The following is a 21,955-nucleotide window of genomic DNA, read 5'->3' on the forward strand; positions in this document are numbered from 1 at the left end:
CCAATCAAATCAACCTGCCTAATCATCATAAAAGTAGCCACATTTTTGCATTTTCATTTATATATCTACTGTAAAATGCATTATTAATGCATTATATCTCAAAATTGTGTGTGATTTTGAGATGGATATAATCAGATTTTTCTTCCTATTTACTCGACAAATACTTCCTATCAAGTGACTCCATTCTGTGTACAGCCCCCTGGTTAACAGGCAACCAGCAGAAACCTGCACAGTTAAAGCATTTACTAAGGAGTCTGAAGAGGCTCTGATGGTTTGTTTTTTGTGTGTTTCTCATGGGTAGGACATCAACAGTTTAACAAGCTGCATAACAGACTACATAAACTTCTGTGTGGATAACACCCACCAGGACAACAAACACTGGATTAATCCTAACAAAAATGATCTCCTTATGTTGAAAAAGAGGGCCTTTAGGTCAGGCAACAAGGAGGAGCAGAAGTTTGTGCAGAAGGAGCTAAGGAAGAATATCCAAAGGGGAAGAACAGCTACAGGAGGAAGATGGAGGACCAGCTGCAGCAGAGCAATGTCAATTGAGTCTGGAAAAGCCTTAAAACGATTTCAAGGCAGGGGAAACCAGACTCTCAGGTTGCCGGGGATCAGACTTGGGTGAACGACCTGAACCTATTCTTCAATAGGTTTGACCAGACAGCCTTCCCTCCAGTCATCTTTACTGCCCTTCCACCTCCCATTCTCTACTCTGCCTCCCTTTCCGTTGCATTCAGCTTGCAGGCACCCCCCACTGTTCCCCCTAGCCACACACACTGCCGTTTGCATGCGGGGATCCTGTGCCAATTCTCCGCATCCTCCTCTGTGTTAAAATTTCAGATGCGGCGAAGGATGAAATTTCGCTCTGGCGCTGATCTGCCTCTGGAGATAGTATCGGGGCGGCATTATTGGTTAACCAAACCAGTGTGAACGGATAAGGCGGCGGCGCGGAGCTGGGGCGTGTAGCTGCTATAGTCAGATGATGTCAAGTGTGAAAATGTAACCACAAATCTAAGAATAACATCATATAACCAAATATGTAACACTTTCATTATGTTTAAAAATGCAGTGCCAAGAGTGGTCAGATATAATGGGATATATCAAGGAGGGGAGTGAATTATCAAAAACCTGAAGGCCTCAAGGCCAGAGTTTCTAAGAGCCGGTGATAGCGGCACAGAGCAAGCCCCAATGTAAAAAAAACAAAGCGAGGCGAGGTGCAACTGGTCGACATGCAGTTCTACACGTACGCCAATCTCCGCGCAAGCGCAGAAGGTAATACAGGGTTTTTCCACTAGAGGTACAGGGATTTTCCATAAGAAATATGGTATTTTTCCATCGAGAAATAACAGTGTCAGCAGAAATTAAGCAGAATAATGATTGGTTGAGGCCATGTTGTCCGAACGGACACACCCACTTTTCTGTGTTTAAAAGAGGATGTTCGGGGCTTTGAGCCTCGGGTCAGTTTGGTTTTTTCACGGATTTTGTCTGTGTCTGATCCCGCTCTTTTTTGCCGGCAAATAAAGTTCTATTGCACTCAGCCTTGAAGACTCCTGGTGACTTTTTGATCTTTGAAATCTTTTGGACCAACCGAGAAAAGAAAAGTCTTTTTACGACATTTTGGCGACCACGAAGGGACTGGAATCGAGCTAACTAATAGGGTCTGCCTTAAGGGTGGAGGGATCAACCTGCATTCCAGCACCAAGGCCACCAAAAAGTCAAAGGTAAGCAGAGCCTTTAATATCTGCCAATTTGAGTTGGTGACTGAATGCAGGTGTGATTTCCGCCCAAAGGTAAAGCCCATACGCTCACCAGTTTCGAACCTAATCAGAATACTAAAATTAACAACTGAAAATACATCACCAAAGGAGAAAGTCAAGACTGGGTGCACTTTATGTATTGTGTGTCTTGTATGTCACTCTGTTCATGTTTGTATGTCTATAACTGGGCATTACTAAATGGTGTGGAATAAGAATGAATGATACAGAGTATTGGGATAAAGTGATACCGAAAGTGTGCATTGCATGATGGCTTGTTACCAGCGGTGAAGTTTGTGGGGGGGTTGATTTGGCTCACAATGAGAGCACCGGCACTATCTAAGTAGGAAGATAAGGCCAAGCTAAGCAAGGCCAGACGTTGCAGCTGTGTGAAGGTAATGAGCAGGCTGTGTGAAAGACAAAGAAAAAGTGTGTGTATGTGTGTGTAACCGAGGTGTAGTTCTATGGAAGATTAAAAGCTGCCAACTGAATATTGGAAAAAAGTGCTTCCGAATTAAGATTAAACGAAGCGGGTGTAAGACAGAGAAAGAGGGGGAAAACCTTGATATGAGGAGTGCATGTGTGTAACCGAAGCGTAGTGATATGGAAGGTTAAAGCTGTCAGCCCGAATATTGAGGAAAAAAAAAAAGGTGTTTCCGAAATAAGATTGTGAACGAGGCGGGTGTGTGAAAGACAGAGGAAAAAAGAGCCCTGATGTGAGGAGTGTGTGTGTAACTGAGGTGTAGTGATATGGAAGGTTAAAGCTGCCGGCCCGAACATCGGAAAAGGTGTTTCCAAAATAAAATTAGAAGAAGTGGGCGTGTATCATTCGATATCAAGAGCACATAGTGGTTGTGATATATCATTCCAAACAAGGCACATTTGTTGTATGTTCTATAATGTTTGTTAAAGTGTAAAGGAGGAGATAACAAGCAGTGGGCTTTAGTGTGTCACAAGAGTGTGACTTAAAGAGAATAAGCGCTGTGGATACCGCTTGCGTCTTCGGTGACAAGAGGTCAACCGAATAACAAGGTCTGTACGGGCAGTTGGCTTAATAAGTGCCGGAAAAAGCACGGGGACAGCGGCTTGAGTCTTCAGTGGCCAGGGTGGTCAACTAGGAGAACAAGTCGCGAAAACGGTGCAGGCACCAGAGAGAAATAAAAGCACTGGGGCAGCGGCTTGAGTCTTCAGTGGCCAGAGTGGTCAACTAGGAGAACAAGTTGCGAAGAACGGTGCAGGCACCAGAGAAAAACGCCGGGGCGGCGGCTTTAGTCTTCAGTGGCCAGGGTGGTCAACTAGGAGAACAAGTCGCGAAGAACGGTGTAAGCGCCAGAGAAAAACGCCGGGGCGGCGGCTTGAGTCCTCGGTGGCCAGAGTGGTCAACTAGAGGAACAAGTCGCAAAGAACGGTGTAAGCTCCAGAGAAAAACGCCGGGGCGGCGGCTTGAGTCCTCGGTGGCCAGAGTGGTCAACTAGAGGAACAAGTCGCGAAGAACGGTGTAAGCGCCAGAGAAGAGCGCTGTCACAAGAGTGTGACCAGAGTGTACTAAGATCGCTGTGGGCAGTGATAAACAGGGAGAAGTTGCATGCAAGAAGGGAGGCCGGCCAGAAGTGAGGAGTGTGTGTGAGCAAGCTAAGACGTCGAGATAAAAAACAAACAAAAAAAAAACAATCCTGCACTCACAGAGCTGAGTGGTAGAGAGAGAAGAAACTTGAGATCCTTTTTTTTTGTTCTTTTCCTTTTTCAGTCAGATGTGAATAGGACGAAGATTGGCAGACTAAAAGTTTTAGTCACTCTGACACTGCCGGCATATTTATTGTATGTAGAGTTGCACGATACCCGCGGTACCCACGGTACCCCGCGGTGCCAAATCCTAACGGTTCCTACTATACTAGAAATTCTACACGACAGTACTACTGTGGATTACTATACTACCGGTGCCAGTTTCCGCTACATAGCGGCTGCCTCTACTCTCCTCCCGGCTTCTCACTGCATGCTACTCCCTTGTAAACAAACCCACATGCTAACTACTGCAAACGCACTACACAGCTGCTGAATGATTGGCTGTTTGCCTGTTACTGGTGATGTCCGGGGATATGATAGGCTGTTTCTGCACGCTGGGTCCGCCCGTCTGTTAGCTGATTGGCTGTTCGTGTGTTTCTGCCGGCAAGAACGAACTCCATGAAGACAGCTTCGCTTCGATAGAAATTCGCTTCAAAACAAACAACAAGCTAAAGTTCTGTCTCACCCAGATGCGACCTTACAGTCACTAACACGAGACAACACACTCACCATGGCAGAAGCACCAGGCCCGAGCGGCGAGTCTGCCACGGCGGCGTCTCAGTGGCACCACTAATTTTGCTCAAGAAACCAAACTCCAAAAGTCACATTTGGAACTATTTTAGCTTTAAACAAGGCACAGATGGTAAAGCAACAGACGATGGCCGTCCACTGTGCAGGCGCTGCCACCAAGCTATAGGAGCCAAAGGAGGGAACACATCCAACCTCATAAACACCTGCAGGGTCGTCACCCAGATTTATATGTCGAATACCAGGTTAGTATGCCCTGTTTATTTTCTCATTGGCTAATATTAGTCTATATGCTCCGTGTACAGGCTGAGGAATGAAGAGTTAAAGGATGTCAAAGTATAAAGCACAGAGAAAATGCATAAAAATATAGTTTTCACAGGGAATCAGTTCCTGTTTATTGTATTTTGTCCTCTATGGTTTATTATGTTATATTATTGTCAAATAGATAGTTTTAAAAGACAGAGGATTTGTTATCCTAAGTTGATTATTTATATTAGTTAAACATAAATAATGTGCAAAGGAAACTAAATGATTATATGATTTCAACCATATGAATTCTAACTTCATTTATTTGTTTTTTATTGCTCATATGCTTTTGTTCATGTACTCTTATTGACCCAGTTATGAACTAAAACCATTAGGACCATTAGGCTAATTTGTTATGTATTTCCCACTCCTTATTTTAGAGAGAGCCATCCAACCCAAAAGGGAAGCAACCCATGGCCAAGACCATACCTTTTTTTATTTTTTATTTTAACTCTTTAATAAATGTTATTCATAAAAATATTTGTTTCAGTCTAATTCATGCTTCACTAGTATTATGTTTATCATGCACCAAACAACATTATAAGTAATTAATAAGTATTTATAACTTGTACAAATACATTGCAGTTCATTAAAATAATGATAATAAAAAAAGGCTGCAGTATCGCGATAATACCCGGAACCGATATACTTTGTCTGGTATAGTATCGTGGTTACTCATTTTGGTATCGTGCCAACTCTAATTGTATGTTTGTAAAATAAAGTAGATTGTGTGTGTAGAATAAAAGCGCTGTTTGTTGAGAGTAAAAGCACTTTGTATAATAAGAACATGAGTACATTGTGTGTTTAAAATACAAGTGCATATGTATTTTAACAATAACATCATAACCTAAGTACATTATGGTGCACTGTATGTAATAATAATAATAATAATAATAATAGCATAAGCACACTGTGGGCTTGAAGTATAAACACAGTAGAGTGTTTAGAGAGCAAGCATCAAATCAGTGCTGTGACAAATAATTAATAAATAATAACATAATAATAATAATAATAATAACAGTATGATTATTTATAATAATATTAATAAAACATGTTGTTGATAATAATAATAAATAATAATAAACAATAATAATAGTATTAATAATAATAATACAAGTATTAATAGTTCTTAATTAATTAATATAATAACAATAACAACAAATCATAATTAGATAATAATATTAATATTAATATTAATATTAATATTAATAATGATAATAATAATAATAATAATATTAATATTAATAATATTAATAATAATAATAATAATAATCAATATAAGAGAAGTGTAATACAAATAATTGATAATCATAGGCAAAACAGAATAACATAAATGATAATAAGTGGCTTAGGATAAGCTAGTGAGTGATAACACAGATACAAACATAGAAACATGGATGAGGGAAAATGGCAGCAAAATGTGAAATAATAGCTGATGACTGTTGCACCACTCAAGGGGACATAGAAACACAGGGTGTCGGGGCTCATCTGTGGCTTGAACGAACATAGGTTGGTGAAGAGGGAGTTGAACACTGAAAAACTGAATAAGAAATCAGTCAGAAATTGTGGTATTTGACCAAAGTTGTTAATCTCACCCGAACTGAAAAAGAATTCCCTGCAGTAGCGTGGACAGAGGTGTTGCGTGGACAGAGGTGTTACGGGGACTGTGGACCCCTCACAGACTGTCAACAATATTGGAACAGCTTTGCAAAAATCCACCAACTTAAGCTTCTGTCTCATTAAACCTAATTTTAGGAATCACAGAGGGCTTAACCATAGTAGGGGTAAAACAGGGGAGCAGTTGATCCGCGGCTGGATATTGTTGTGATCCCTAGGAAAATAGAGTGGGACACAGGTAAATTTGGCTACATTATCAAAGAAACTACAAAAGACGGTGTTGAGGAATTAAAATACAATCCCACACAGAGAAAAATACTTAAAGCTAGTGTAACTGTCAGTTAAATAATAGACTGGATAAAAACAAAAGAAAAAAAAAAAAGAAATTACTGAAGAAGAGGGAGGGGCAAGACAGGGATATATGGCGGCTAAAATGACAAAAAGGGAGGGGGTGTTGGCTCCACTGGCATTGGTGGTAAGAATGCAGCCAGATCACGAAAAACAGACAAGGCAGCTTGTTGTAATGAGGTAGAAGCTAATATCAAGCACTATAAAGCTAAAGATACTAGCAGCATAAGAGAGGGCAAACAAGCCAGGGAAAGGGAAGTGCTAAGGTGGTTTAGACAGGCTGCACAAAGACACGTGTTAAACATTAAACAAATGCCCGCGTTACAGAGCAACAAAAGTCAGGATGATAAGGGCAAAGATGCCACACCTACTGCTCCACAGTGGTCAACTCCACCCCCATATGCCCCCCATGCAGCCGGAGGGTGTAGCACAGCCGAAGCCCCAACAGGACAATTTCCGATTAAAGAAGTCCAAGGCAGTATGGAAGGAGAAGTGATGGGAAAAATAACAGTAAATTGGGGCTCAAAGCCAGAAAGACTGAGAGTTATCAGTGAAAAAGAAGAAAACAGCCCAAGAGAAGAAGAAAACGCCAGCATTTGTACTGGCAGCATAACATCAGGAAGGAGTGGAGCCGGCTGGCGCCGAAAAAGCGGAAATACAGCTGAACAAGAAGCTCAGAGGACCTGTTACTCTGAAATACAAACAGCAGAAGACAGGTATAAGGAGCTGGATTGAGGGGGAAGCCCATCAGAGAAAGACAGAAGCCGGTATCAATGCCTAGAGAGAAAGCCTGGAGACAGCTTGGAGGGAGACGACAGCGAAAATGAAATCATTGCAGGGGCGGCGTGCCGGAAGAAGCATAGCACCCCGAAAGTATATCAACCCCGGTCCCTCACTCAGCTCCGGACCAAAGAGAGAGTGGAGAAATGGTGCAGCGGATCGCAGCAACTTGAAGAGAAACTCGAGCAGCTGGAGAAATTACAAGAGGAGGAGAAACACCTCGGAGCTGAACTAGAAAAATTGAGGGAAGAGGCAGAAAAGATCAAGACTGGTCCTCAAACAATGAGACTGAAGCTGATGGGAACAGTGGTGCAGACAGTCTGCGAAGAAAGTGAAGAAATCTCCCAGCAACTGGACCGCATCCAAACTACTCTGTCCAATCTAGTAGGGCACCAAGCAAACCAACTGAAACCCGAACGAGAACAGGAAAACTATATGACACTCCGAAATAATAAGAAGGTGATAACACGTCCACCCAACCATGATGAAGAAGAAATGTCAGACGCAGACTTCCAGGAGGATGAACTACAAGCATCAAACCACATCACTGAAGAACACAGAGTCTCCATATATCCTCTGATGACAAAGTCTGGACACCGTCAGCCTCAGTACGTGCCGTGGTCATTCTGCGACATGATTGGACTGGCAGGCAGGCTTTCACATCTCACAGACGGAGCCAATAAATGGATTATGGCACTAGAAGAAAACACAGCAGGAGTGACACTGGCTCTAGGAGACATCAAAGCACTCTTGATGCATGTAGGTGGCAAACACACCACCGAAGAAATTTTCCACGCCGCTCAACTGCCCCTAGTGGTGCAAGGAAACAGAGCTGATGACTTAATGTTCAACAGTTTCCGCAATCGCATCTGGGCTGAATTAAGAAAACAATATCCGGAGAAGATGGATCCCTCATGGCTGGAGGGAGAGACACTGAAGGACGGAGAATGCCCAGCCAAGTTTCTGCGCTCTTCCCAGAAAAAATGGAGAGAGGAAACCGGCAGCGCATGGAATCTCAACAACACCACACAGAGCCTGTTCAAGGTAATGGTGAAAAAGGCCATGCCACAAGTAGTACAGAAGCGTCTGGACAGTGTGGTGGGACTCATGAAGATGGAGTGGCCATTGTTCTCAGAACATCTGATTCACCATGTGGAGAGTGTCAGAAAAGAAAAACGAAGAGAGGAGGATGCAAACAAGAATAAGCTGGCACAATTACAACTGAGCAAACTAAACGCAAAACAAAAGAAAGGCAAAATCCAGGCACCAGTGATAACTGTGGAGCAAGCTCAAGTGCCAGCCACCGCAACAATGGCACCCCAGAGCCCAGCTAAACTCTCTCCACCTCCTCAGACACAAGTCCCCCAGGCGACCAAACAAACATCACCTGTTCCATTACCAGCAATCCATGTGCACCTAACCATATGTGCTATACAGGGCAAATACCACGAAGAGGAGGTCCATATCACAGAAGGCGGGGTTTTGCCCTGAACCAATATGGACAGTCACAGTACCAAACTTACCCGAAGATGGACCAAGGTAATGATTGGGCCTGTTGGGGATGTGACAAAAAGGGACATCACCGGAGAGACTGTCCAACAAATCCATGGACAGGACCGGCAAAAGAGTGGCAATATGGGCGCCCAGAGGAGCCTAAGGGGGAGCACATAACACCGGTGGTCTCCATACAACCACATGATGAGCCAACCATACAGGTGATGATACGAGATCAAGAACACTCCTTTATGGTAGACACAGGAGCAACCTATTCCTGCATTGGGAATGCCGGCTCTCACCTCCCCCTATCAGGGTCATCAGTAAAAACTATAGGCTTCTCTGGGAAAACACAGATAGTACCCCTAACTCGGCCCGTCTCAATGTTGATTGCCGGAAGAACCATAACAGCACCACTGCTGTATTCAGAAAACACACCTATTAACCTGCTTGGAAGAGACATTTTATGCCCATTAAAGGCTAACATAGTATGTACACAGGAATGATTGAGAGTGGATTTCTCAGATGATCCCATCCACAGACTAATGACAGTACAGGTAATCCAAGAACCCGTCACTGAAGTCCAACCAGCTGTGTACTGGATCCAGTGGCCCTCAACATCTGAGTTGAAACAAAAATGGGAACCCTGGAAAAACTGGGCTATGAATCAAATGGGAGCTGCATACGAACCACAACTACCATTACACTGCACCCTGATGTATGATGAAGGGCAGTCCCATACGGACTATGAAGACTGTTGGGAAGAACTGATCAGTAAAAAACCATTCTATATGGTCAGCTTAAATGTGTACATAGGACCGCAAGGAGCAGCAGCCGCAGTAACACTTCCTACTGAGCTACAGCCATGGTTTCAAGTCCCACACTCTGCCCCGCACACCACACTCATGATAGCAGATGGTCACAAATCACATGAACTTGGAACCATAATGAAGTTAGTGTTACAGATGTATATTAGAATATCATTGAGGGCATGTGATGAAGGGACAGCAGAAAGAGTATTGGTGAACAGTAGGTCACCCGCACAGATGGTGACATCAGTAGAACAGGAGGTTTCACTTAAATACCTCAGGAAGTATGGTCACAGCATAAAAAAGATATAGGTTTGGTAAAATCAGCACAACCTGTCCAGATCAAGCTAAAAAGTGGGATAGTGTTGCCATATCAGAGACAATATCCTCTAAAACAACAAGCTGCAGATGGCATCAGGCCCACAATCGAGGGTCTGCTAAAAGCAGGGGTACTTATCAAGACACAAAGTCCCTGTAATACACCAATCTTTCCAATCAAAAAACCACACTCTGATGATTATCGATTGGTGCATGACCTGCGAGCTATCAATGCTATTGTGGATGCTGAGACTCCCGTTGTCCCTGATCCCCACACGTTACTGTCAAACATTCCACCCTTAACTCAATGGTACACAGTGATTGATTTATGTTCTGCATTTTTCAGCATGCCATTGCAAACAGACTCTCAGTATCTATTTGCATTTACTTACAAGGGTCAGCAATATACATACACACGGCTGGCGCAAGGCTATGTTGAAAGCCCCACCATTTTTAACAAAGTGCTAGCTGATGATTTACGACACTTGGATGTGGCAAGTACTGTAATTCAGTACGTGGATGATCTCCTAATCTGTAGTCCCAACAAAGAACAATGTGAAAAGGACTCAATAGCAGTATTGAGGGCCTTAGCAAAGGGGGGACACAAAGTTAGTAAAACCAAACTACAGTTCTGCCAAACCGAGGTTGAATACTTAGGCAGACAACTTAAGGGAAACAAAAGAAGCATTGCTCCCTCTCAAATCGAGGCCATAATCAAGGCTCCTAAACCACAAACTGTTGGACAAATGTTGACTTTCCTGGGGATGGCGGGATATAGCCAACCGTGGATTTGTGATTATGCTATAAAAGCTGCCCCGTTGCGAGGCCTAATTCGTGCTGCAGGTCAAACTAAATCCTCCATTAAGTTACAGTGGACAGAAGAGGCCGAAAGTGCCTTTCAAGCTCTGAAATCAGACATGCAGACAGCTCCAGCATTGGGAAACCCTGACTATACTGAACCCTTTCACTTATATGTTGCAGAAAGGGCGGGGTTTGCCTGTGGAGTTTTGATGCAAAACACTCCAACTGGTAAGCAACCATTAGCATACTATAGCACCAAGTTGGACAATATCGAGGCTGGTCTGCCTCCCTGCTACCAGGGACTTGCAGCAGCAGTTTTTGCTTTTCAGAAAGCCTCAACAGTGACCATGGGACACCCAACCATCTTATACACGTCCCACCAGATACATGCCCTCCTCACCAGCCCTAGGTTTGTACTAACACAAGCCAGAAAAACAGGTTATGAAGTTGTGCTCTCAGCACCAGAACTGAACATCCAGCGTTGCAATACAGTTAATCCTGCAACACGGATGACGATACCAATAGATGGAACGCCACATGACTGCCTTCAGGCCACAAATGTGTTTCTGAAACCGCGATAAGATATGCATAATCAACCAATAACAGCTGATTTTACTCTGTTCGTAGATGGGTCCTGCTTCAGAGACGCAACAGGCAACCATGCAGGTTATGCAATTGTACAGTTGCTGCCAGATGATACCTTTACCACAGTCCAAATGATCAAGCTTGCCCAGCCATGCTCAGCACAGCTTGCAGAAATTAATGCTTTAACTGCCACATGCAAATTGGCGGGAGGCAAGCGGTTAAATGTGTACACGGACTCACAGTATGCATACGCAGTGTGCCAGGTACACAGAAATATCTGGAAACAGAGAGGTTTCCTCAGAGCGGATGGCATACCAGTAACGCATGGGGAAGCCATCTTAAGACTGCTTGAAGCCATTCATCTACCAAGCGCATTAGCTATTATCAAGTGTACGGCACACCAAAAGAGCAATTCCTCAATAGCCAAAGGCAATAACCTGGCCGATGAGGCAGCTAAACAAGCCGCAACCAGCACATGTGTCAGACCATTGTTGGTAGCCGCAGACTGTGAACCACTCACCACTTTATCATCTTTAAAAGCAGCCCAGAACATGGCTGGCATATACGAACAAACAGTGTGGTTGAAACGTGGCGCTATTAAAACCACTCAAGAAGGCCCCCAGAAAGGGTTAGGGCGTAGCGCACATGGACACTTTGTGCTGCCCACAGGTCTGCAAAAAATCGCCATTCGTGATGCGCATGGCTCTGACCATTGCGCAAGGGGGGAGGTGATCAGGCGGCTTCAAACTGTTTGGTGGGCACCATTTTTGGCAAGTACAGTAGATAAAACTTTAGCAGAATGCGATGTTTGTGCACACCATAATGTTGCACATATCCCACCGCCTAGTGGACCATTTCGCCATCTGATGACGGACCACATAGACATGACAGAGCGCGTGAGAGGATTCAGATACATTCTGGTTGTTGTTGACAGGTTCAGCAGATAGGTCGAAGCAGTCCCAACAAAGGGCCCAGATTGCAGATCAGTTGCAAAATTCCTATGTAGAGAAGTGTTCCCGCGGTTTGGTTTGCCAGATTGCATAATTTGTTCTGATAACGGGCCGTCTTTCGTTGCAGATATGATGAAAGTGGCAATGAAAATGTTGGATATCAAACAGAAGTTTGGGTGTGTATATCATCCACAGTCACAAGGTGCGGTAGAACGCGCTAATGGAACATTGAAAGCGAAGCTGGCCAAAATCATGGCAGACAGCAAATACAAGTTTAAGTGGGTGGATGCTCTGCCACTAGCGCTTATGTCTATGCGAACACAAGCTAACAGACTAACACACCTAACACCACATGAAATGATGACAGGGAGACCGATGCCGGTCCCCTATTTGAGAGGTCCCTATAATGGACCACCACTTGAGCAACGTGAAAAAGAACTAACAAATTACCTGCGACATCTAACGCAAATACACAAAGTTATTTTTCAACAGGTGAAAAGTGCTACCGAGGACAGAGACGCAGACATCTCAGACGCACAACAAAGAATCATACCAGGAGACTGGGTCTACGTGAAGGTGTTCAAACGAAAGTGGGACCAGCCTCGACGACAAGGTCCTTTTAAAGTTACCCTAGCTACCCCAACCGCGCTCAAAGTTGAAGGTAAGAGCGTTTGGTTCCATTTAAACCACTGCTGTCAAGCCAGAGAGCCAGCAAGAAAGCAACGTGAACCAGAAAGGGACGGCAATGCCGCCCAACTGGAAGATAGCCAGCCTTCAACACCGCAGGAAAAAAGCGAAGGGAAAGGCGACGCCTCCCCACATGCAGCAAGGCGATCACAGAGACTGATTGAGAGACAAAAAGGGACTATAGCAGCCCCGCAAGTAGTGGATTATTAGCACCCAGGCTAGGTCAAGGCAACAGCCCATAGAGTCAGGATAATGACACAATAGAAAAGCAGGACACAATAGAGAGAGACCAAGGGTCCAGCCCAAGGCAAGGAACAAGTCGCAGCCCAGAACATAAAAGAGCAGAATTATCAGAAACAGTATCCCCAAATGTGGACCCACTCGCAATTTATGAATAGGGCACAGATGAGTGAGAGAGAAATAAGCATTAGGAGAAAAAGGATAAGGAAGTGGGCAGTAAGGGCACTTGGAGTGAAAGGATGGATATTAATATGTACCTTCTTGATTAATCTGGAACCAATGCCAAAAACAAAGAAACGATGGACAGAATGTGCATTAGCCATAGGGGTATCAGCAGTAAGACAGAGGAGAATACCCACTGACACAATAATAGAAATCACATAAGTAAGATCTGCTACACATGACCAGGCCCAGATCACTGGGCACACAATTTAAATAATATTAAGGCTAGCAGCTACCCAATTGATAAATTAAGCTGTGTGGAAGGAGTGACGATAGTGGTAATAAAATGCTCAACCCTATTATGCACTGATATGAAACAGAGCAAAATTATGACAGATACAGTGTTTGCAATGGAAAAGTAGTACATATGGTTTAGGCAAAGGGTTGAGTCTAAAACATTACAGCGCACTCCTGATGTACAAATATGACTTGGTGGAACTTGAGAAAAAGGGAACATGTTATGAGTGCTTTCCCCGAGACACCAAAGGGAGAGTAGATGTATACTCTGTAAATCTTCGGCCAGACATATTATTTAGTACATACATGTCCCATACAGAAGTATGGTAAGGCAGAGATAGAAAGTATCAACTCAGTGAGTAGAAAAGTACAGGAAACACGCAGACAGACCCTATATCCATATAGGTGGAATAGTGTTTTGGTGCCAAAGAGACTACTCCAGTGGCACAGATGACTGGTGATTTAACCCTCTGGCCTTGTTCGTTTTTACTACCCTCTCAGCTTGTTCGTGGCCAAAAATGGCCACCAACAGACTGAGTCCGTAATTTTTGGGATTTTGTATGTTTTTTGATGCTTTTACTGCATAAAATGTTTAATTAACATCAGTTCTTGTCATAAGTACAAAAAAATAATTCATTTTTAATTTTTTAACCCCTCAAATGCCAATTTGTTTGCACAATGCGCTTGTTGGAAAACTACCACAAAAATGATCACTGCCTATCTTCTCAGTGCTACCGGTTTATCTTGTATTATCAATAACACAGTCTGAGATATGTAACTGATTAACACCAACATTGATTATTATACATTGTTATTTTTGTGCAGGGAAGGCAAAGTAGAAAAAACTCCCTCTCAGCTTGTTCGTGGCCAAAAGTGTCCACCTCTTGTTTACATTTTCAAAATGCTATAAAACTAATATATATTGAAAAAATTCCAGTTTTTTAAATTTGCATCAGTCCTTGTCATGAAAACTGAAATTTCCTTCAAATTTAGAATTTTAACCCTTTAAATGCCTATAAGATAACATAATGCTGATGATTTGTAAGGGAGAATAGCATTAAATCAGCATGTTTTTACAAAATAATACATGCTACCTAAATTATTCTTTAACCATCATTGCAGCTTAATGTGTGTCAATGATAAGCAGTATCAATGATTTTTATGCTTCATTAGTTTTTTGTGCAGTGACAGAAAAACATAAAAACTCCCTCTCAGCTTGTTTGTGGCCAAAAGTGTCCACCTCCTGTTTACATTTCTAAAATGTTATAAAACTAATACATATATAAAAATAATTCCACTTTTTTTCCCAGTTTTTTAAATTTGCATCAGTCCTGGTCATGAAAACTAAAATTTCATATAAATTCTGAATTTTAACCCTTTAAATGCCTATTAGATAACATAATGCTGATGATTTATAAGGGAGAATAGCATTAAATCACCATGTTTTTACAAAATAATACATGCTACCTGAATTATTCTTTAACCATCATTGCAGCTAAATGGTTGTCAATAATAAGCAGTATCAATGATTTTTATGCTTCATTAGTTTTTTGTGCAGTGGCAGAAAAAACATAAAAACTCCCTCTCAGCTTATGCATGGCCAAATGTGTCCACCTCCTGTTTGCTTACAAAATGCTATATACAAACACTATATACTGAAAATATTTGCTCCTTTTTTCAAATTTGACATCAGTCCTGATCATGAAATCCAAAATTTTAATCAATTCCAGAACTAACTGGGTCGTTTTCCCATGTAAATCTCCATGCTCCAGGCATAGGAGGTTGCCACATCACAGGTGAACCAGATTTTAATGCCATACTGTGCAGGCTTGTTGGGAATATATTGTAGATGTCAGTGGTGTGCATGGGGGGGTGGGCAGTGGCCTAATTGTTGGAAAATGCACACTAAAGTGCCCTCTTGGGTGCCAAAATGCTTGCTAAAGTGCCCTCTTGGTAGCCAAAATGCACGCTGAAGCACCATCTTGGGAGCCAAAACGCGCGCTGAAGCGCCCTCTTGGGAGCCAAAAAGTGCGTTAAAGTGCCCTCTTGATTGGCAAAACACAACAAACTGCCCCCTTGGCTGGTTAAAACATGATAAACTGCCCTCTTGGGTGACAAAATCAGGCACTAAAGTGCCCTCCTCGGAGCCAAAACGCGCGCTACTGTGCCCTCTTCAGTCGCAAGAACTTGCTGTATGTGCCCCTTTTTTGCCTTTCGCCCCTGCCCTTCAAAAGGTCTGTGCACGCCACTGGTCGAAGTCCACAATGACCTATGAATGCAACAAGCTGCTCGTCAACACACACGCATCAACCCCTGGATTAAATAAGAGGGGGAGGCAAGCAACCCACTTTTCCCACAGGATGCGAAATGCAGCGAGTTTATCATTCCTGAAGCGTCCTGGGTGGGAGAGCCTGTCATCAAAGCAGATGTTAGTGCTGATCTGAGTGAAGCCATAGAGGGGCATCGTGGCACAAAACGTGGCCCATCCTGTCTTGGCATCCCACATGCCATGTGTTGCTTCATGTCTTGAGCGATACACGCCAGCCAGAATCAGAATCCCAATGTAGACTCTCATCTCCACTTCATCCACATTCTTCCAAACCTCACACCTTCGCCTCCCATGCAGGTTTGTGTTGGTGCACAGCAGCTGAATGATCTCCTCTGTAATAAAATGGTCAAAGGCAGACCTCAGGTTGCTGATATGGGCAACTGCATACAGGGTGGGCCCTGGGGTGAAACCAGTGGATACTGGATTGTGGTGCAGGGTCTCTTCAGCAGTGGGAAACCACATTATTTTCCCATGACGAGACATCCACTCACCCGCCAGCCCCTCTGTCTCTGCCATCAGCTGATCGGCCTCCATTGCTGTGTCTGTACTGTCCTCTTCCCCTGAGGAAGAGGAATCAGGCACTGGCTGGAAGTCGTCATCAGTGGTGTTGCTGTCATCCTCTGAGGAAGGTGTCCCATCATCTTCAGGAGAGGACGTGTCCTCATCTTGGGTAGAAGATTTCTCCTCCTCAACCGCAGAGGATTTCTCTCCATCTTTACTCTCTGAGCAAATCACATACTCAAGTGCTTCAGTCAGGGCATATGACCTTCTTGCCATCTTGCAGATAAAGAAGGATCTGGGAGCTGATAGGCTCACTTATAGCATTAGTACTGACTGCACCTGCAAAAACTCCAGGACAGATTTATAAACAGTGTCAGACTTTGTTTTTGTTTCCCCAGAAGCCAGAGGTCAAGATGACCTGTGATCCTTTTTTTTGGAGAGCAGTTATTTGAGAATGTAAAGGCTATTGTGTAGTTGTGTGTGGCATTTTTTTATGAAAAGATCAAAGTTACAGGTGTTTTCAACCTGTGCATCACAGCCAGGTTTGCCTTGGAAACTCAAAGCTCAATAACCTGTACCAAGAGTAATTCACCAAAACTTGTATGGTATGATACACTGTAATTTATGTCACTTTATCTTGCTAATACACATTTTTTTTTTCATGCACAAACACACATCATTACCTGACATCCTTAGGATCACACCTATGTCAAAATTGTGTCATTCATTTGCTCCATTGGAGTGCAGGAAGGCATCATACGCCCCTAGTGGAAACTAAGAATATTAACTGAAATTGCTCCCTTGCCCAAAAATGGACAAATGACACAATCTGGTAAAAAACATTAAAAACTAAAATTTTCAAGTGTTGAGTTTAGAATGAAAGCCATTTTACCTAAATTATATGATTTTATACTGTAAATCACAAGGAATTAAAAAATGTGGTTTTAATGGGTTTCAATTGGCCAAAAGTGTCCACGACAGAGCCATAAGGTACAATTGTAGATACACAGTATAATATTGACATATTTAAAGAGCAGGTTTTGAAAATTGAAAGATCAGCCAAAAATCCAGACCCTTGGGAAATATCATTTCATATGCATTAACACAGCTAAAATGATCAACAAAAAGGAAGTGAGGTGGACACAAATGGCCAGCATAGAGTCCAGAGGGTTAAAGTAAAAACACTCTTTCATTGATGTCATCCATGCTTGGGACCAAGCATGCCCCTCTGACCGATTAGGGGTGGTGACTCGGCATTCCACCCACGGGAGTCCAGGCTTCTGGGATCAGGACCAACGAGGATGGCGAACAGCTGGCAACCACCACCCATACTACCACCAGCTTGGGGACTCCAGATCAGCGGACCCTGTAGTAGCCCCAACACCAACACCCAAGTGGACCGGCCCATGACTGACATCACAATGCGAAATCCCACCCTGCATCGATTCTCATCCACCATTGATGCAGAGTGGCAGGTGCCACTCATAATGCACAGTGACATTCCCACTTCTGCCTGTGATATCCTACGACCATAGAGGACTGATAGGGTTCCGTCCATTAACATGCTGCCACACTGACGGACTGCAAGAGGACGTCATAGCGTTACACTGAAGAGCGCACTAAGTCACGTTTGACAGCACCAAAAGAAGTACCACTATATTATGTATTTCTTGTTTGATGTTCACTGTGTCACCTTGTTTGCCGAGCACTAGAGCAACAAACGTACAGCTATATTATGTACGTTATATTTAACACTGAAGCATTGAGCACTAAACATTTGAGATATGTACTGAAATGTAAAGTTGTGATGCTGAAGTTGTGATGCTAAGCGCCAACTACTAGTTGGCATTCTTTTCCCGGGAATCTTACTCCCAACAAGCAAAATATAAATGCCTAATGGTGCCTAGCACGTTCGATATGGGAGTATGGATCCGCATGTAAGCTTGAGCATGACGAGAACCATACCCACGGATGATGGCACAAAAGCAGGCATTCTCAGAACCCCTGTTGATAAGTATGGCCATCAGCGTACTGATGGGATGGATCAGTAATGCATAGTTAACGAGCCATCACACGTGAGTGTTGATGTGACTACAAGTCACAAAGGGGGGAAATGTAGTGTAAAATAACCATAGTAAGTAGATAGTGGTCAGTATAAAATAACCACAGTTAGTAAATAGTGACTAATGGTAACTGATAATGTTATAATGATAAAAGTAAGAAACAAAGGGTAACAAGTGTGAAAGAGTTGCTGAAACATACTACTGGGCACCAGCTGACTGAAAAGTGCATCTACTGTTTAAAGCTGCTATAGTCAGATGATGTCAAGTGTGAAAATGTAACCACAAATCTAAGAATAACATCATATAACCAAATATGTAACACTTTCATTATGTTTAAAAATGCAGTGCCAAGAGTGGTCAGATATAATGGGATATATCAAGGAGGGGAGTGAATTATCAAAAACCTGAAGGCCTCAAGGCCAGAGTTTCTAAGAGCCGGTGATAGCAGCACAGAGCAAGCCCCAATGTAAAAAAAACAAAGCGAGGCGAGGTGCAACTGGTCGACATGCAGTTCTGCACGTACGCCAATCTCTGCGCAAGCGCAGAAGGTAATACAGGGTTTTTCCACTAGAGGTACGGGGATTTTCCATAAGAAATATGGTATTTTTCCATCGAGAAATAACAGAGTCAGCAGAAATTAAGCAGAATAATGATTGGTTGAGGCCATGTTGTCCGAACGGACACACCCACTTTTCTGTGTTTAAAAGAGGATGTTCGGGGCTTTGAGCCTCGGGTCAGTTTGTTTTTTTTCACGGATTTTGTCTGTGTCTGATCTTTTGGACCAACCGAGAAAAGAGAAGTCATTTTACGACAACATGACCAAACAAAGGTAACATAGTAACTCTAACTGTCTTTGGCAATTCAATATGAGGAAAAAAATACCACAGCTGTACCTGGAGAAGCGTCTGTACTCCTGTCTGTCCTCCCGCCCATCCTACCGACTCTTCATCACATTTCTGCCTGAAAAACAGTGTCTGTCACCGGCAATAAACTTTGCACTGCGGTGGTCAGCCCTCCGGGCCACGGACTGCCTCCGTCCCCGCGAGTGAGTCACCCCCAATTTCCACTGGATACTGGTCTGCTGCGTTGCGGCTCCGATCCGGTTTTGCTCCACTGTCCGGCAATCCCCACCGGTTGCGGTTTGAGTCTGCCACGCCGCAGTATGGCAGACAGCTGGCATCAGGTGGCCAAGGAGTCCTGTGATAATCACATAATCACTTGCGACTACAGTTATAGGTCTGTGTTATTAAAAAAAACGACACGAAGTGTTCCCGAACAAAGGATTTGCAGAAGAACTTGTGTTTGTCTCTTTTTAGAGATTTGTGTGCTGGTGTCAACACGGAGTGTTTAATTTTGAAAAGTAACCGGATGTTGTTTGTTATTTCTGCGCTTGACTTCCTGTCTGCTCCATGCTAAATTCAGCTGAATTGCTGCATCGTGCTCCAGCATCCGCCAGAAATAGAAGTCCTGCGTATCTGTGCCGGAGGGCTCCGGACTGCCGGAGCTGGGACGGAGCTGGGACGTAGCAGATACGCAGCGCAGCAGACCTGGTGGGGATTGACACATTGAACCAAGTGAAACGTATCTGCTCCACCAGCGTGGCGGAGACGCAATGCAGTCGAGACGTATCCAGTGGAAACTGGGGGTCAGACAGCTTCCAGTTTACTGATGGCGATTATGTAGCCTAGTTATATAATTTAGCACAAAAGCGTAAGATCGTCACTTTCCAGGATGTTTAGTGGGTCAGGATTTCAATCACAACACATTACAACAGCATCCATATGATTATAAACCGTCCGCGGGTTTAGATTGACAGGGGGACACCTGGGAAATACATTCATCATCATGACGTGTACCGTCATGCCTCTTTAGGAGCCGCTGCGCCGGCTTTCTGTGTGAATTACACACGGAAAGGTGGAGATGCTTCGCCGGAAAAAGTGCCAATACTGTGGAAAACCTTCTGCGTGTTACCAGTACCAAAGACCCCTCACCCAAAGGACTTCAATAGCTACAGACCAGTTGCTCTCACTTCACACCTGATGAAGACCCTGAGATCCATCTCCGCCCTCTGTTGGGTCCTTTTATGGACCCACTCCAGTTTGCTAACCAACCTGGCATCGGAGTGGATGACGCCATCCTCTTCCTCTTGGACAGATCACTGTCATACCTTTAAAAGCCTGGAATCACTGTGAGGAACATGTTCTTTGATTTCTCCAGTGCTTTCAACACCATTCAGCCTGCACTTCATATTATGCATGCAAGTAGTCTAGGAAGTACTAAGTTCAGCAGTATATGAATCATGGACTACTTATGGAAAATAAGCTTTTCATTCCACATCAAAGTTGGGTTAAATATCCTTAAGTTTTTTTTTTTTTGCTGGCAGCCATGACTTGCTTGTCAGAAAGACATCGTTGGTGTAGACACTTGTCACTCAAACATGTCTGACCAATGGGGAAGCACCTGCCCACTGCGGGATGTTTGTGTCAAAATAATTCAATTAAAAAAAAACAACTTCAAAACTTTTTTCACTTCATTCAAAAAAATAAATAAATAATCACTTCAAATCGAAAAAAATATTTTCAATAAAATTCTCTTCAAATCGAAAAAAATATTTTCACTAAAAAACACTTCAAATGATTTCTTTTTTTTTTAGGGGGGGATTCAATTTTATTTTTGCATTTGAACAGTTTTTTCTTTGATTGAACATATTTTTTTTGATTGAAGCAACTTTTTTGGGATTGAATAATTAAGACACAAATGTCCTACCCATAATATGGCCCAAACACAAAAAAGATTACTTCAAAGAAAACATTTTCAATAAAAAAAAAAGTGTTCAAATGCAATTTTTTGAGTCTCAAATATTTTTTTTGCATTCAAAAACTTTTTTTCTATGATTGAAAAAGGTTTTTTTTTGATTGAAGTGATTTTTTTTATTGAAAATATTTTTTTTTGTTTGAAGCACCTTCTTTTTTGATTGAATTATAAAGACACAAATGTCCTACCCATAATATGGCCCAAACACAAAACAACATTACTTCAATCAAAAAAGTTGCTTCAAACAAAAACACTACCAGCAGCTCTTCAGAGCGGTTTCATTACGATTACCGTGAATGTTAATAGATTCGCGCACTAGAAAACAACGTGCGGCTGATTTGACCAAGCAAACGCGAACCACGGCTGGCTTGACCGCAGTCATCCACTGGGCTGTGTGAGGAGAAGATAGACTCAGGCTCTGCATGATCTGTTGCTGCTAAACAGGCAGCACTGCGGGCAACAGTTGGCCTGTGGACTGTTGTTTGACCACTAACGTTATCAGCCAAGCCTGCCTGACAATATGACGGCGTTAGATATCTAACACCATCACACAAATTAGTCAACGTGAACTAAGTTAGCAAGCTTTATGTTTAATCAAAATATCAAACAGAGTAGGCTAATACCATGAGACCAATCATTTTAATGCTGTAGTTAACAACAACTCCACCACTGCTCCCTGGCTTGCTGGCAGCCATGACTTGCAACCGAAAAAAATATTTTCGGTGGCACAGAGCTCGGGAGCAGCTGCTGTCGGCGCTGCAGCCCCGGCTCGGAGCAACAGGCTGTT

At 43.1% G+C, this 21,955-nt stretch overlaps 1 protein-coding gene and 1 long non-coding RNA gene across 4 annotated transcripts in view; one reads left to right on the forward strand and one right to left on the reverse strand.

Annotated features, from left to right (window-relative positions):
* gpr68 (G protein-coupled receptor 68) overlaps positions 1-21,955 on the reverse strand; it is an 89,398-nt gene that overhangs the window by 6,516 nt on the left and 60,927 nt on the right. The gene's annotated exons all lie outside the window — the stretch shown is intronic.
* LOC115566481 (uncharacterized) overlaps positions 1-21,955 on the forward strand; it is a 46,864-nt gene that overhangs the window by 5,974 nt on the left and 18,935 nt on the right. The window lies entirely within an intron of this gene.

This window comes from Sparus aurata, chromosome 16, assembly GCF_900880675.1.
Source record: "Sparus aurata chromosome 16, fSpaAur1.1, whole genome shotgun sequence".
NCBI classification, from domain to species: Eukaryota; Metazoa; Chordata; class Actinopteri; order Spariformes; family Sparidae; genus Sparus; species Sparus aurata.